Source organism: Dromiciops gliroides, chromosome 2 (genome assembly GCF_019393635.1).
Source record: "Dromiciops gliroides isolate mDroGli1 chromosome 2, mDroGli1.pri, whole genome shotgun sequence".
In the NCBI taxonomy this organism is placed as follows: domain Eukaryota; kingdom Metazoa; phylum Chordata; class Mammalia; order Microbiotheria; family Microbiotheriidae; genus Dromiciops; species Dromiciops gliroides.
Genome location: NC_057862.1, coordinates 542,966,171 through 542,979,908, shown reverse-complemented (window position 1 = coordinate 542,979,908; position 13,738 = coordinate 542,966,171).

The window sequence follows — 13,738 nt, the reverse complement described above, 5'->3', positions numbered from 1 at the left end:
AGTTGGGTTCAAAATACAATTTCATGATTTTCCAGATGATCTTAAGTGAAACTCATTTATTATTTAAAGTTTAACTTAACTTTTTTCCACTTTGATTGGGAGAGGTCTCAGTCTGCAGTTTCACAATAATATACTGTCAGGAGTCACAAAGATCTTGGAAGGAGATTTTGCTATTCTCTTCTTCCACTGGTGAATTATTATTATTATTTTCTAATTTAAGACAAAATAAAACTACTTAGCAGTTTTCATACATGTAGTATTATTATATAACATATATTTATAATTAACAATATGTAATTTAAAAAGAGGAACTTGCCTAAATGGATTTTCTTAGCCTTTGTAATACAAGAGAAAATTTTGCATATTAGATATCATGTATTTAAAACTTATTACCAATCAAGTGATATTAATTTAGTCAAATGCATTTCAAATTTATCAATTCATAAAAAGTCACTTATCTTATTACCCTTGGCATTTTCATGCTAGTCACATCTTAGTAGTTTATATAGTGCTTATCACTCAGGCTTTTTCTAGGTCTTTAAAATTGCTTTAAGGAATTTCAAATGACTGTTCTCAGTAGTACTTTAACATATTTAGTTTGTGATTTTTAAGTTATAATTTGAATTCCTTGATTCGAATTGTTGAATTTCTGAATATTAGCAAATTTGTTAATATTTCATGCAAATTAGGAAAAATACCTTTAAGTTGAATAGCATTTTGTTCAATTAAATTCCTGTAAGGTTTGACTATTACAATGCTTATCCTTTGCACAAGCCAGGCATCATGTTAAGCACTTCTCAACCATGTGCTTCTCCCAGCAACTCTGGGAAGTAGGTGCAAATATTTATTATCCCCCTTGTACATACAAAGACTGATTAAATTTTCTAATTTACTACAATTACAATGTAGCTTCAAAATTTTCAACCCAATCAATTTTTTTAATTTTTAATTACTGTTGGCAGTATTTAAACATTTTTCAAAGGGTCCATTGTTTTGAGTTGGGTCATATTCAGAAAATATGTGGTGACAAACCCAGCTCCCCATTGCTGCTTCTTTATTTCTCTGAGTCACCTAAAGATCCACATTAATTCCTATTAGTTTTCTAAATTACTAATTCTTTAGCATAACCATTTAAAACAGAGGAAAGAAATATTTTTTTCTCTATCAACCAATTAGTTAATATGCATTTTCTAAAATTCCATTTAAGCCTTTCAAGTTTTATGAAACCTCTTTTGTAATCTTATATTGATTGGGAAAGGGAGACATACAGCAACTGTCAAAGAGGCATTTCTTTAAAAATTCCTCAAACATTTTTTTATAACAATGGGACCAAAACCATTCTTCACATCTCTTTCAGAACTTCAAAATCCTTTCAAGTCCTAGATTCCTGCTGTGTCAGTACAGATTCTAACTTTTCTTAAATTCTCTACCCATTCTTCTCTCATCCCTACTTGCTTAAAGTCTCTTCATTCCTTTACGATTCCTTTATTCAACTCTTCTCTTACTTTCTTCTATTTGCTTAATTCCTTTAGTCTTTCTTTCCTAATCATACAGATGTAATCTTTACTACACTGGATTTCACTTTATACTTCAGTACAAGTTTTTATTACATAAAACAAATTAATTGCAAGACTGTCATCTTCTGGGAAACAATTTTTACAGCCAGTGGTTCTTTTTTTTTTGGGGGGGGGGGTAAGGCAATTGGGATTAAGGGACTTGCCCAGGGTCACACAGCTAGTAAGTGTCAAGTGTCTGAGGCCGGATTTGAACTCAGATCCTCCTGACTCCAGGGCCGGTGCTCCATCCGCTGTGGCATCTAGCTGCCCCCAGTGGTTCTGATAAAAGCCTCATATATAAAACAGAGAACTGAATCAAATTTATAAGAATACAAGTCATTCCCCAATTGAGAAATGGTCAAAGAGTATGAACAGGTAGTTTTCAGATGAAGAAATTAAAGGTATCTGAAATTAAAGCCATATAAAACAAATTCTCAATCACTACTGATTAGAGAAATGCAAATTAAAACAACTCTGAGGTACCACCTCATACCTATCCAATTGACTAATATGACAAAAAAAGGAAAATGATAAATGTTGGAGAAGATGTGGAAAAATTGGAACACTGTGCATTGTTGGCGGAGTTGTGAGCTGATCCAACCATTTGGGAGAGCAATTTGGAACCATGCCCCAAAGGCTATAAAACTATGCATACCATTTGACCCAGCAATACCACTACTAGGTCTATATCCCAAAGAGCTCATAAAAAGGAAGAAAGGACCCACATGTACAAAAATATTTATGGCTGCTCTTTTTGTGATGGCAGTGAATTGGAAATTGAGGGGAGGCCCATCAATTGGGGACTGGCTAAACAAGTTTTGGTATATGAATGTAATGGAATACTCTTGTGCTGTAAGAAATGATGAGCACGGGGCAGCTAGGTGGCGCAGTGGATAAAGCACTGGCCCTGAATTCAGGAGGACATGAGTTCAAATCCGACCTCAGACACTTGACACTTACTAGCTGCGTGACCCTGGGCAAGTCACTTAATCCTCATTGCCCAGCAAAAAAGAAAAAGAAAAAAAGAAATGATGAGCAGGTAGATTTCAGGAAAACCTGGAAAAAATTTACATGAACTGATGCTGAGTGAAATATGCAGAACCAAGAGAACTTTGTACACAGTGTCAAAAACATTGATGATCAACTGTGAAAAACTTAGCTCTTCTCAGCAATACAATGATCCAAGACAATACCAAAAGATTTATAGTAGAAAATGCCCTCCACATTCAGAAAAAGGACTATGGAGTATGAATGCAGATTGAAGCATACCATTTTCACTTTTGTTATAAAATATTTATGGATTATGGGGGGGAAAGACTCACTTTTTTGGTTCCTTGTGGCTTACAAATTTCATTCCAATTTCTTTAAGATCTATAGTTTGTTTTTTTTTTTAATAAGTAACAAATTGAAGTACAACTCACTGAGTACAGCTTCAAAGTTTAAGGCCCCTTATAGTTTCTCACTGATGACCTTGGAGGAGTATTTATCCAACTACTTCACAAAGGAATTCACTTGGCAATGACTAAAGGGATCATCCAGGGTTCAATTATGGAACAGGAATGTCACAGATATTGGTACTTTAAAGCATCTCTGCTACTCCTCTCAGTATAGTAAGTTATTATTAGTATTTATTTTATTATACACTCTAAATGAAATATCAAATAGCTTTCTCCACATTTCCTTCCTTTCTAAATTCATAGTTTATTATCATTGTGTAAAAGCAGCTTCCCTTTTGGTGCTGTTGACTGAATAATTTCATTCCTAATTGCCTCTTCCTTTTACAAAGTTTTAGTAGTTTCTAATACTGTAGGTTATTATGTTATTAGTGGTTTTAGTTTTGCCTTTCATCAAAAGAAGAGTTAATTTCCTAATGGTTTAAATTCACAGAAATCCTTTGAATTTTGAATTCACCTAAATGAAATATAGTTGTAGATTTATTAATGGTAATCATTTAAAATTTTAAACTTTCACAAGACCATTAACTGCCAAGATTTCAAATTTCAGGGCCCAAGATTATCAATGTGCTAATACTTTTAATTTATATTTGACAATGAGGCAAGAAACATCCTGAAATAATTTGCAGATTCTGTTTTGTTCTCCCAAAATTCACATTTTTATACTAATATTTATAAGCCATAATTTGATCTTTTGTAGTCTGAGTACTCTCTATCAGGTGTGCATGCATTTAATTTACTCCTATACTTTCCTACTATGCTATGTTCTTATTTCATCCTATCCTTAGTAAATCTTACCCTAACTTATCAGCCTTCACAGAAAACATTAAATTTTACTTAATTTTTTAGTTGCTTCATAGTTTTAAAACAAGCTTTTCTTAGGGGCAGGTAGGTGACGCAGTGGATAAAGCACCCGCCCTGGATTCAGGAGTACCTGAGTTCAAATCCGGCCTCAGACACTTGACACTTACTAGTTGTGTGACCCTGGGCAAGTCACTTAATCCCCATTGCCCCGAACAAAACAAAACAAAACAAAACAAAAAACAAGCTTTTCTTTCTGAGCTCACTTTGGAATCCACCTTCACTCTGTGAGTTCCAATGTCCTAAAGTCAGTTATTTAAATTCCAATATGACTTACTTTTATTCGTTTGGAGAATGAAGATGGTATAAAAATTTTCCTGTTCTGTATTCTAATAAAAAATAATAACCATTTTCATTTTGAAAAAAAGTTTCTTTTTAAATTCTAAGTTGCAGAAATATTTAAACTCAGGAGTTTTACTCAAATTTCTCCCGCTTTTTCCTGTTTTTTTTTATTTTGACACGTCTCTGATTTTTCCTGAATCTCTATTGAACAGATTTCATGATTAATAAAAAATAAATCAAACTGCAGCTTAAAAAATCAATACCTAGTCATTTTAAAATTCTCTTTTTATGTAGTAATTGTTTTTATCAAATTTTACAGTTTTCAATACCTCAAAAGCTCATCAAAATACTTCATAAATACATACAAATTTAGAAATTTTCAGAAAAGAAATTATTCTTTTTCATAAATTTCATTTCGAATTAGTTTTTATCTTATTTTCTAATTAATTTCTGTATCTGTTTTTCATGTCAGCAATCTCCAACATGGCCAGTGTTAGAAGGGGGGAAAAAAGAGATTTGTCTTCCTTATGACCTTTGAAAGGTTGTTTTCAGCCTATTTCTGTGGATTGATCAAGCCAAAAGGAAAGGTACAGGTAAAATAACTGCCAGCTGTGGGTTGGCAGAAAATAAAATAGTACAGCACAGATAAAATAGACACTTATACAAGTGGGCCCTTTAAGAAGCAGCAAACATGTCTCATAATTCTATGGCTATTTGTTTCTCTAATGTGAAAAGAAAGAAGTTACAGTTAGCAAGCTAACCTTGCTGGTGTTACAAGTTTTTCCTCAGTCCTTACCCTCTTCTTTCTGAATTATGCTTTCTCTTTGAAAACTTTGGCTAAAGAGTTTAGTGTACACAATTGATGTTAAGAACCACACAGAAATGGGTGTGCTTTAGCAAAATCTCCCTGAAAACTTTCAAATATTGTGAAGATAGGGGCTTAGCCCAGACTGAGTATTCCAGTAACATCAATAATTTATTTGATCTATGTGAGGTTCAAGGAAAAAAAGCTTAATTTTCTGAGGGCAGGATAATAAAAAATTCCAAAATATTTGCCAAAACAATTTACCTGAGTCCTAATATTTTCTTACCATACCTTTCATAGCCTGATGGCTCTCTTCTTTGTGATCCCCAACTGAATGGGGGAGTTTACGCCATTCCCATGAAATCCTGATCAAAAAATAATTTACCCTTTTACCAATAAGAAATTTGCCTAAGGGAGGGTCCTTTAGGAATGCTCATCAGAGCCCCATTATCTCTTTGTGGGCATTCCCAAAGAAGAGTTTTTTTACCAGGGACTCTCCTGAACATATTCTATGGGGACATCCCCACTCATAATTTCCAAAACTCCCCCAATTTGTCTTTTTTAAAATATTTATTTATTTATTTTACATATAAGGTATTTTATTTTTTCCATTACATGTAAAGATAGTTCTCAACTTCTGTTTATATAAGCTTTACAATTTCAGATTTTTCTCCCTCCCTCCCCTCCCTCCCCCCTCCCCTAGACAGCAGGTAATCTGATATAGATTATATCTATATATCTATATACATATACATATCTATATACACACACACATATATATATACACATAATAACACTGATCCTATTTCTGCATTAATCCTGTTACAAGAGAAAAAATCAGAGCAGTGATGCAAAACCTCAAAATAGAAAAAAAAAAACAACAGCACCCAAAACAAAAGAAATAGTATGGTTCAATCAGCATCTATACTCCACAGTTCTTCTTTTTTTTTTTTCTTGGATTTGGAGATCCTCTTCTATCATGAGTTCCCTGGAACTCTTCTGTACCATTGCATTGGTGAGAAGAATATAGTCCATCACAGTAGGTCAACACTCAATGTTGATGATACTGTGTACAATGTTCTTCTGGTTCTGCTCATCTCACTCATCATCAGCTCACGTAAGACCCTCCAGGTTTCTCTGAACTCCTCCTGCTCATCATTTCTTACAGCACAATAGTATTCCATTGTATTCATATACCACAACTTGTCCAGCCATTCCCCAATTGATGGGCACCCCCTCAACTTCCAATTCCTTGCTACCACATAAAGAGCAGCTATAAATATTTTTGTACATGTGGGTCCCTTTCCCCCTTCCGTGATTTCTTTGGGAAAAAGACCTAAAAGTGGAATTGCTGGGTCAAAGGGTATGTACAGCTTTATTGCCCTTTGGGCATAATTCCAAATTGTTCTCCAGAATGGTTGGATCAGTTCACAGCTCCACCAACAATGCATTAGTGTTCCAATTTTCCCACAGCTTCTCCAACATTTATTATCTTCCTTTTTTGTCATTTTAGCCAATCTGATAGGTGTCAGGTGGTACCTCAGAGTTGTTTTAATTTGCATCTCTCTAATTATTAGAGATTTAGAGCATTTTTTCATATGGGAATAGATAGCTTTGGTTTCTTCATCAGAAAACTGCCTGTTCATATCCTTTGACCATTTCTCAACTGGGGAATGACTTGGATTCTTATAAATTTGATTTAATTCTCTATATATTTTAGAGATGAGGCCTTTATCAGAAGTACTGGCCATAAAAATTATTTCCCAGCTTTCTGCCTCCCTTCTAATTTTGGATGCATTGCTTCTGTTTGTACAAAAATTTTTTAATTTAATATAATCAAAATCATCCATTTTGCATTTTATAATATACCCTCTCTCTTGTTTGGTCAAAAACTGTTTTCCTTTTCAAAGATCTGATAGGTACACTATTCATTTCTCTCCTAATTTACCTATGGTATCACCTCTTATGTCTAAATCATGTATCCATTTTGACCTTATTTTAGTATAAGGTGTAAGATGTTGGTCTATGCCTAATTTCTGCCATACTATCTTCCAGTTTTCCCAGCAGTTTTTGTCAAATACTGAGTTCCTATCCCCGAAGCTGGAGTCTTTGGGTTTATCAAACACTACATTACTAGTGTCATTTACTACTGCATTTCCTGAGCCTAGCCTATTCCATTGATCCTCCACTCTATTTCTTAGCCAGTACCAGATAGTTTTGATGACTGCCATTTTATAGTAAAGCTCCAGGTTTGGTACCGCTAATCCACCTTCCTGTGAATTTTTTTTCATTATTTCCCTGGATATTCTTGATTTTTTGTTTTTCCAGATGAATTTTGTTATTATTTTTTCTAGCTGTATAAAATAATTTTTAGGTAGTCTGATTGGTATGGCACTGAATAAGTAAATTAATTTAGGCAGTATTGTCATTTTTACTATATTAGCTCTGCCTATCCATGAGCAATTGATATCTTTTCCAATTATTTAGATCTGATTTGATTTGTGTGAAGAGTGTTTGGTAGTTGTGTTCATAGAGTTCCTGGATTTGTCTTGGCAAGTAGACTCCCAAGTATTTTATATTATCTACAGTTACTTTAAATGGAATTTCTCTTTCTATCTCTTGCTGCTGGACTTTGTTGGTCATGTATAGAAATGCTGATGATTTATGTGGATTTATTTTATATCCTGCTACTTTGCTAAAGTTGTTAATTGTTTCAAGTAATTTTTGAGTTGATTCTCTAGGATTCTTTAAGTATACCATCATATCATCTGCAAAGAGTGATAGTTTTGTTTCCTCCTTGCCTATTCTAATTCCTTTAATTCCTTTCTCTTCTCTGATTGCTAAAGCTAACATTCCTAGGACAATATTAAATAATAGGGGTGATAATGGACATCCCTGTTTCACCCCTGATCTTATTGGGAAGGCCTCTAATTTATCTCCATTACATATAATACTTGCTGATGGCTTTAGGTCCCAATTTGTCTTAATGTGTTTGCTGAGAAATTCCAGAAGGTATTCCAAGGGTTGTTGAGAACCCTTCCAATTCAGGTCCTTTCCCTACAGCTAACATTCAGTTATTCAGGGATTTGTTTTAGATGTTATTTTCTAATTTATCTAAATCAATCTAGTTTAAGGGCTCAGCTTTAGGACCTTTATGGCTGGTTTTACTGGTGTAGTGCTGGTGTACGGTCCTCAAAGTTATTTCCAGGTGGAGGAGGTGTTGTTCCACCTCTTTTTTTGTTTTTTTTTTAGTGAGGCAATTGGGGTTAAGTGACTTGCCCAGGGTCACACAGCTAGTAAGTGTTAAGTGTCTGAGGCCGGATTTGAACTCAAGTACTCCTGACTCCAGGGCCGGTGCTCTATCCACTGTGCCACCTAGCTGCCCCTGTTGTTCTACTTCTAAGAGAGATTCTCTCATTTGTAGAAAAGATAGTTTTCCTTTCTCTAAGAGCAGTACTCTTGTTTACACTAATTTCTCTCATAATTGTCTAAGGGAGCAGGTGCCCCCTCCACCCCTCATCTTTTGAGGCTCTCCCATTCAGAAGATACTAGACTTATTTGGGGTGTTTTGACAGTCTCTGGGAACTCTCAGTGAAAACCCCACCCTCTTTTCTAATCCCTTATAGTTCTTCTAAGGGTTAGTAGTTAGGAGTCCCTGTCTGAAAAGTCAAGTAGTTTAACCTCCTTTGGTCTCTGCCCTTTCTGGTGTAGTCCTGCTGTTTCCTACTGGGTATGCTAATAAGATCCCTTTATGGCCAAGCCAGTTTCCTCCTCTGGTTACAGAAATACCCCTGGAAGTCTAATCACTGACTGGCTCATGAAACTAAAGAAGATTCTAGGTGTCCTTAACAGGTGTTCCCTACTGTGGGTAATGATTTGGCTTATACCTAGTCACCAGTCCTGGCTTATGGATCTAGTGACAGCCTATAGTCCTAACAGGTGTTTCCTCCTGACAGCTCAAGGGGTTCAGTTGGCACTCCTTGTTTTCAAAATTGCAACCAGACAGTCATAACGACCTTGGTGTGGCTGCCATCAACTTTCACTTCTGAGAATTGGTTATTAAACTTGGGAGCCTCCTTAGGGGCACATGGGGGTTCTCTTGCTGGTAACTGAGGTGGCCAGCAGATTAGGTGCCAGTCCTGATGCCTCAGTTATATTTAAAAGGCTAATGTAGTGCTTTTATACCTACAGAGACCCAGAGACAAATTTCAAATTAAAAAAGACAAAAAAGTGCTTCAGATGAGAATCAAATTTTAGTAAGCCCCTACAGTTAAACCTGTAAGAGGGGAAAAGGAGATCCTGAAGATAACTGCAGTTAGCAGGTTTCCCAAGCTGGCTAGTTTCCAAGGCCTTGTAATCAGTCAGCTGAGATGCTTGACTGGTAGAAAAGGGGAGTGAAACTATTATTACAAAACCAGTATATTAATTTTTTTCTAGCTCCTCTTTTCCAAAGAGAAAAAAGAAGGGAGAGTTCATTTGGTGCATACTTTAAAGTTGATGGCCGCTTTCTAACAATTTTTCAATTTTTCTTAATTCCAAATTCATCTGACAGCTATAGAGCCTTTCTAACCAAAAGTACAACATAGTAACACTAAATTTAAGACAGAATGATTGCAAGTCTCTTTTTCAAGCCAAATTAGAGACCCCTTTCAAAATTAAAGTGGAAAGGCCATAAATTTAGAAGCCAAAGGAAACTCACCACCTGCAGTTGGGAGAGGCTTCCTGTGGTGCAGAGAATTTGAGTGGTGGAAGATCAAGGGGGAGTCCAACCTCCCAGGGCCATCCTCCTTAGGAAAGCCAGTGGTGAAAATGTATCCAGGGAGCTCTTTTTATGGAACCCTTGGGAAGGGCAGCCTAGAGGACGGTGAGTCCACACCTTGAGTCCCATCCAGGTTGTCACAACATGATCTCCCAAATTCCAGTCAATGTGCAACAAAAGGATACCGAGGCACTCCAACTATTTTTAATTTATTAGGGAGTCTAGAGGTCTCTAATTAATTACTTCCAAGATCTTCCTCTCAATCATGGACTCCTCCCCTTGGGTGCTAGATACTTTTATATACTTGGGAGAACCCTAAAAATAGAATGAAGTCATTTGATTGGTTAACACCAGAAAGGGATAACTATTTTGTCATCAGGCTTTTGAGTCATAACTACAGGTTTTTCCCGGTAAAGGCATTCTACCTGCCACTTCAGTAGAGGTTTTCATAGGAAATCAAATATCTGGTGTTTTGGTCAGTGGTATCCTAGGAAATAAGGTAGTGGTGGAAGAAAGGAAAAGTCACAAAGGAGCAGTGACAGTGATTCATAGGGGTAAGGGGTTTTGATGGTGCTATAACAAGTTTCAGGGTTAAATGTAATGTGCTGCTCTATAACACACAGTCATACAATTTTTATACTATAATCTGCAATGATATCACTAAAACAAATAACTCCTATCCATATATAACTACTTAATCTTAATCCTATTTTTCTTAATACACTAATATAATTACTGATATCTGTCAAATCACAATAAACTGGGTAAATGCTGGTTAATTTGAATAGAGGGTATCAAAATTATCATCATGTTTCAGCTTTCTTCTGTCTAATAATTTTAATGTTAACTGATGTTTTTTCTTTTCTTTCTTTCCTTCCTTTCTTCTTTCCTTTCTTCCTTCCTCCCTCCCTCCTTCCCTCCTTTCCTCTCTCTTTCTCTCCCTTCTTTCCTTCCTTCCTTCCTTCCTCTCTTTCTTTCTTTCTTTCTTTCTTTCTTTCTTTCTTTCTTTCTTTCTTTCTTTCTTTCTTTCTTTCTTTCTTTCTTTCTTTCTTTCTTTCTTTCTTTCTTTCTTTCTTTCTTTCTTTCTTTCTTTCTTTCTTTCTTTCTTTCTTTCTTTCTTTCCATCACTATCACAGCTCTCCCCTGCCCCATCCCAAATAAAAGCTTTTCCTTGTAACAAATAGGTATGGTCAATTAAAATAAATCACCTTCCTCTGTTAAGCAATCAACCTCAACATTTGTTAAGTACCTCCTATGTCCCATAAACCTTGCTAAGCACTAGGAATACAAAGAAAGGCCAGAAACAGTTCTTGTTCTCAAGAAGCCCACAGTATAATTGGAGTGAGATGGGGGGAGGGTAGATAATCAACAACCATTTATTAACCACCTTCTATGTGCCAGGCAATGTACTAAGTACTAGGGATACAAAGAAGGACAAAAACAGGCTTCAAAAAATAGACCAGGGGCAGCTCGATGGCACAGTGGATAGAGCACTGGACCTGGATTCAGGAGTACCTGAGTTCAAATCTGACCTCAGACACTTAACACTTACTAGCTGTGTGACCCTGGGCAAGTCACTTAACCCCAATTGCCTCACCAAAAAAAAAAAAAAAGAAAGAAAGAAAGAAAGAAAGAAAATAGACCAGTATCCAGCAGAGCAGATCTACACTCTTGGAAGATGGAGGATAAGGAAGTAGATACAGCTGTGCTACCCACTATGTGCCAGGCACTGTGTTGAGCACTTTACAAATACTATCTCAAGGCACTGCAGTATTTACTCCAGAGGCAGGAAACATAGTCTTGCCCACGTGACTCAGGAGAGGGCAGGGAGAAGGGGCAGCTGTTTCATGGGTGACCTTAAATATAAAAGCTAAGAATATAAGAGCTAAGAAAGGCCCCATATGTGTTGAAACATTCATAGCAGCCCTTTTTGTGGTAGACGAGTTTTGGGAGGGGGGAGTAAATAAATGCCCATAAATTGGAGAAAAAGTTAACAAAATTGTGGTACATGAAAACATAATAGAAACTTAACTGTGTGACAAGAAAGGATGGCTATGAAGAATTTAGAGAAGACACATTGATAGTAGGATGTAGTCAGAACCTGGAATCAGGAAGACTTGGGTGCATATCTCACCTCAGAAACATTTGCTGTGTGACTTAGGCAAGACACTTAACTTCAGTTAGGTGTTTCAGATTCCTAATCATGAGAACAAGAAGGTGAGGCTCAGTGTCCTCTTAAGTCTCTTCCAGTTACAAATCCATGATCTTTCGAACTTAGGCAGATTAAAGCAAGCAGAACCAGGAAAAGAATAGACACAAAGACTATTGAAAACATTGAAAATACAACAGCAACAACAAAGTACATTGTCTAATTATAATGATCAGACTTGTACCTGAAGAAGAGATGAGAATATATACCTCCCTTTGTTCTTTTCAGAAGTAGAGTACTGTGGATGTAGATTTTTGCATGTCTTATCGGACTCTACTGGTGTGTTGTCTAGTTTGGCTAAACTTCTGTTTTTCCTTTTCTTTCTTTTTTGTATTACAAGGAATATTTTCCTGGGTAAGGATGTATTAGGAAATAAAGGTGATATAAAAACACAAGATATTAACAAAATTTCATTAAAAAAAAGTTCAGGTACTAGCCTATACTATACTATTCTATACTTATACTATACTATATATATTATACTATTCTATTCTATATTCACACTATACTATATATGATATTATTTATAGTATACTATATTATATATACTATATATACTTTAGTATACTATCGTATATATACTATGCTATTCTATTCTATACTCATACTACACTATACTATTCTAAACTATACTATATATACTATACTATATTATTCTATTCTATACTCATACTATATATACTTTACTATACTATACTTACTATTCTACATATACTATACTATACTTACTATTCTACATAAACTATATTATTTCTATTCCATCCTCATACTATACTATATTTACTATACTATACTATACTATTCTATATATACCATACTATTCTATACTCATACTCATACTATACTATACTATACTAGCATAAGGTTCCTCAGGAGAGGAACTAAGAATGTAAGCAGCTTCTAAAGTCAAAGCTTTGAGGAGAGAGACTCAGTCGGATAAACAACCTAATCCCCAGCTTTCCTTTCAGTTGTGTTTCCTGATCTAGTTGAGACTTGCCAGCCTGAATTTCTACCCTGCCATTATCTCCCCCTACCCTCTCCATTTCATTCTTCTGGATTCCAGTTCTCCACAGATACCCTAGTACTTACCTAACTTAGCTTTAAGTGATGTTTGTTTTCTTTCCACTGCTTTCCCTTTCCCTTCATTGGTCCATATATAATCCTGTTGAGAAGATTGATGAAGTTTTTAAATAGTTTAAGAGTCCAAACCTTATAGTTTAATTTAACACAATGTTAGTATATGAAAGACAGTGTTATTCTATTTCATTGACTTCTTTTGAGGGAAACTCAACTTCCCTCCTAACTTCAAAATTTCACTGTGTTCACTTAACCCATCCCTTCTTCTCCATCTCTTTCAGGACAAAGTTAACCACTCCTCCTGTGCTCTTCATTCCATGGCATAGTGGATAAAGTGCTGGACTTGGAGTTAGAAAGACTTGGGTTTCAATCCTACCTCCAGCACTTACTAGCTGTGTCGATTTTTGGCCTCAGTTCCCTCATCTGTAAAATGAAAGGGTTGGATTAGAAGACATCTAAGGTCTCTTCCAACTTTAATGATAGGATCCTATGACCCTTCCTGTCTAAGACCTTGTTTCTGAAATCATTCCTCCTTTCTTGTGTCTCTTCAATCTTTCTTTCCACTGGTTCCATTCCTTCTGTCTATAAACATACTTGTACCTCTCCTATAAATGTTCTCCCACCATCAGACTAGTCTATGAAGCTACTGTCCAATTTCTAAATAACTTATACAAGTCATAAGAGTAATGAGCATCAAAGGTGGGATTCAAACCCAGGTCATCTGAATCCAGAGGC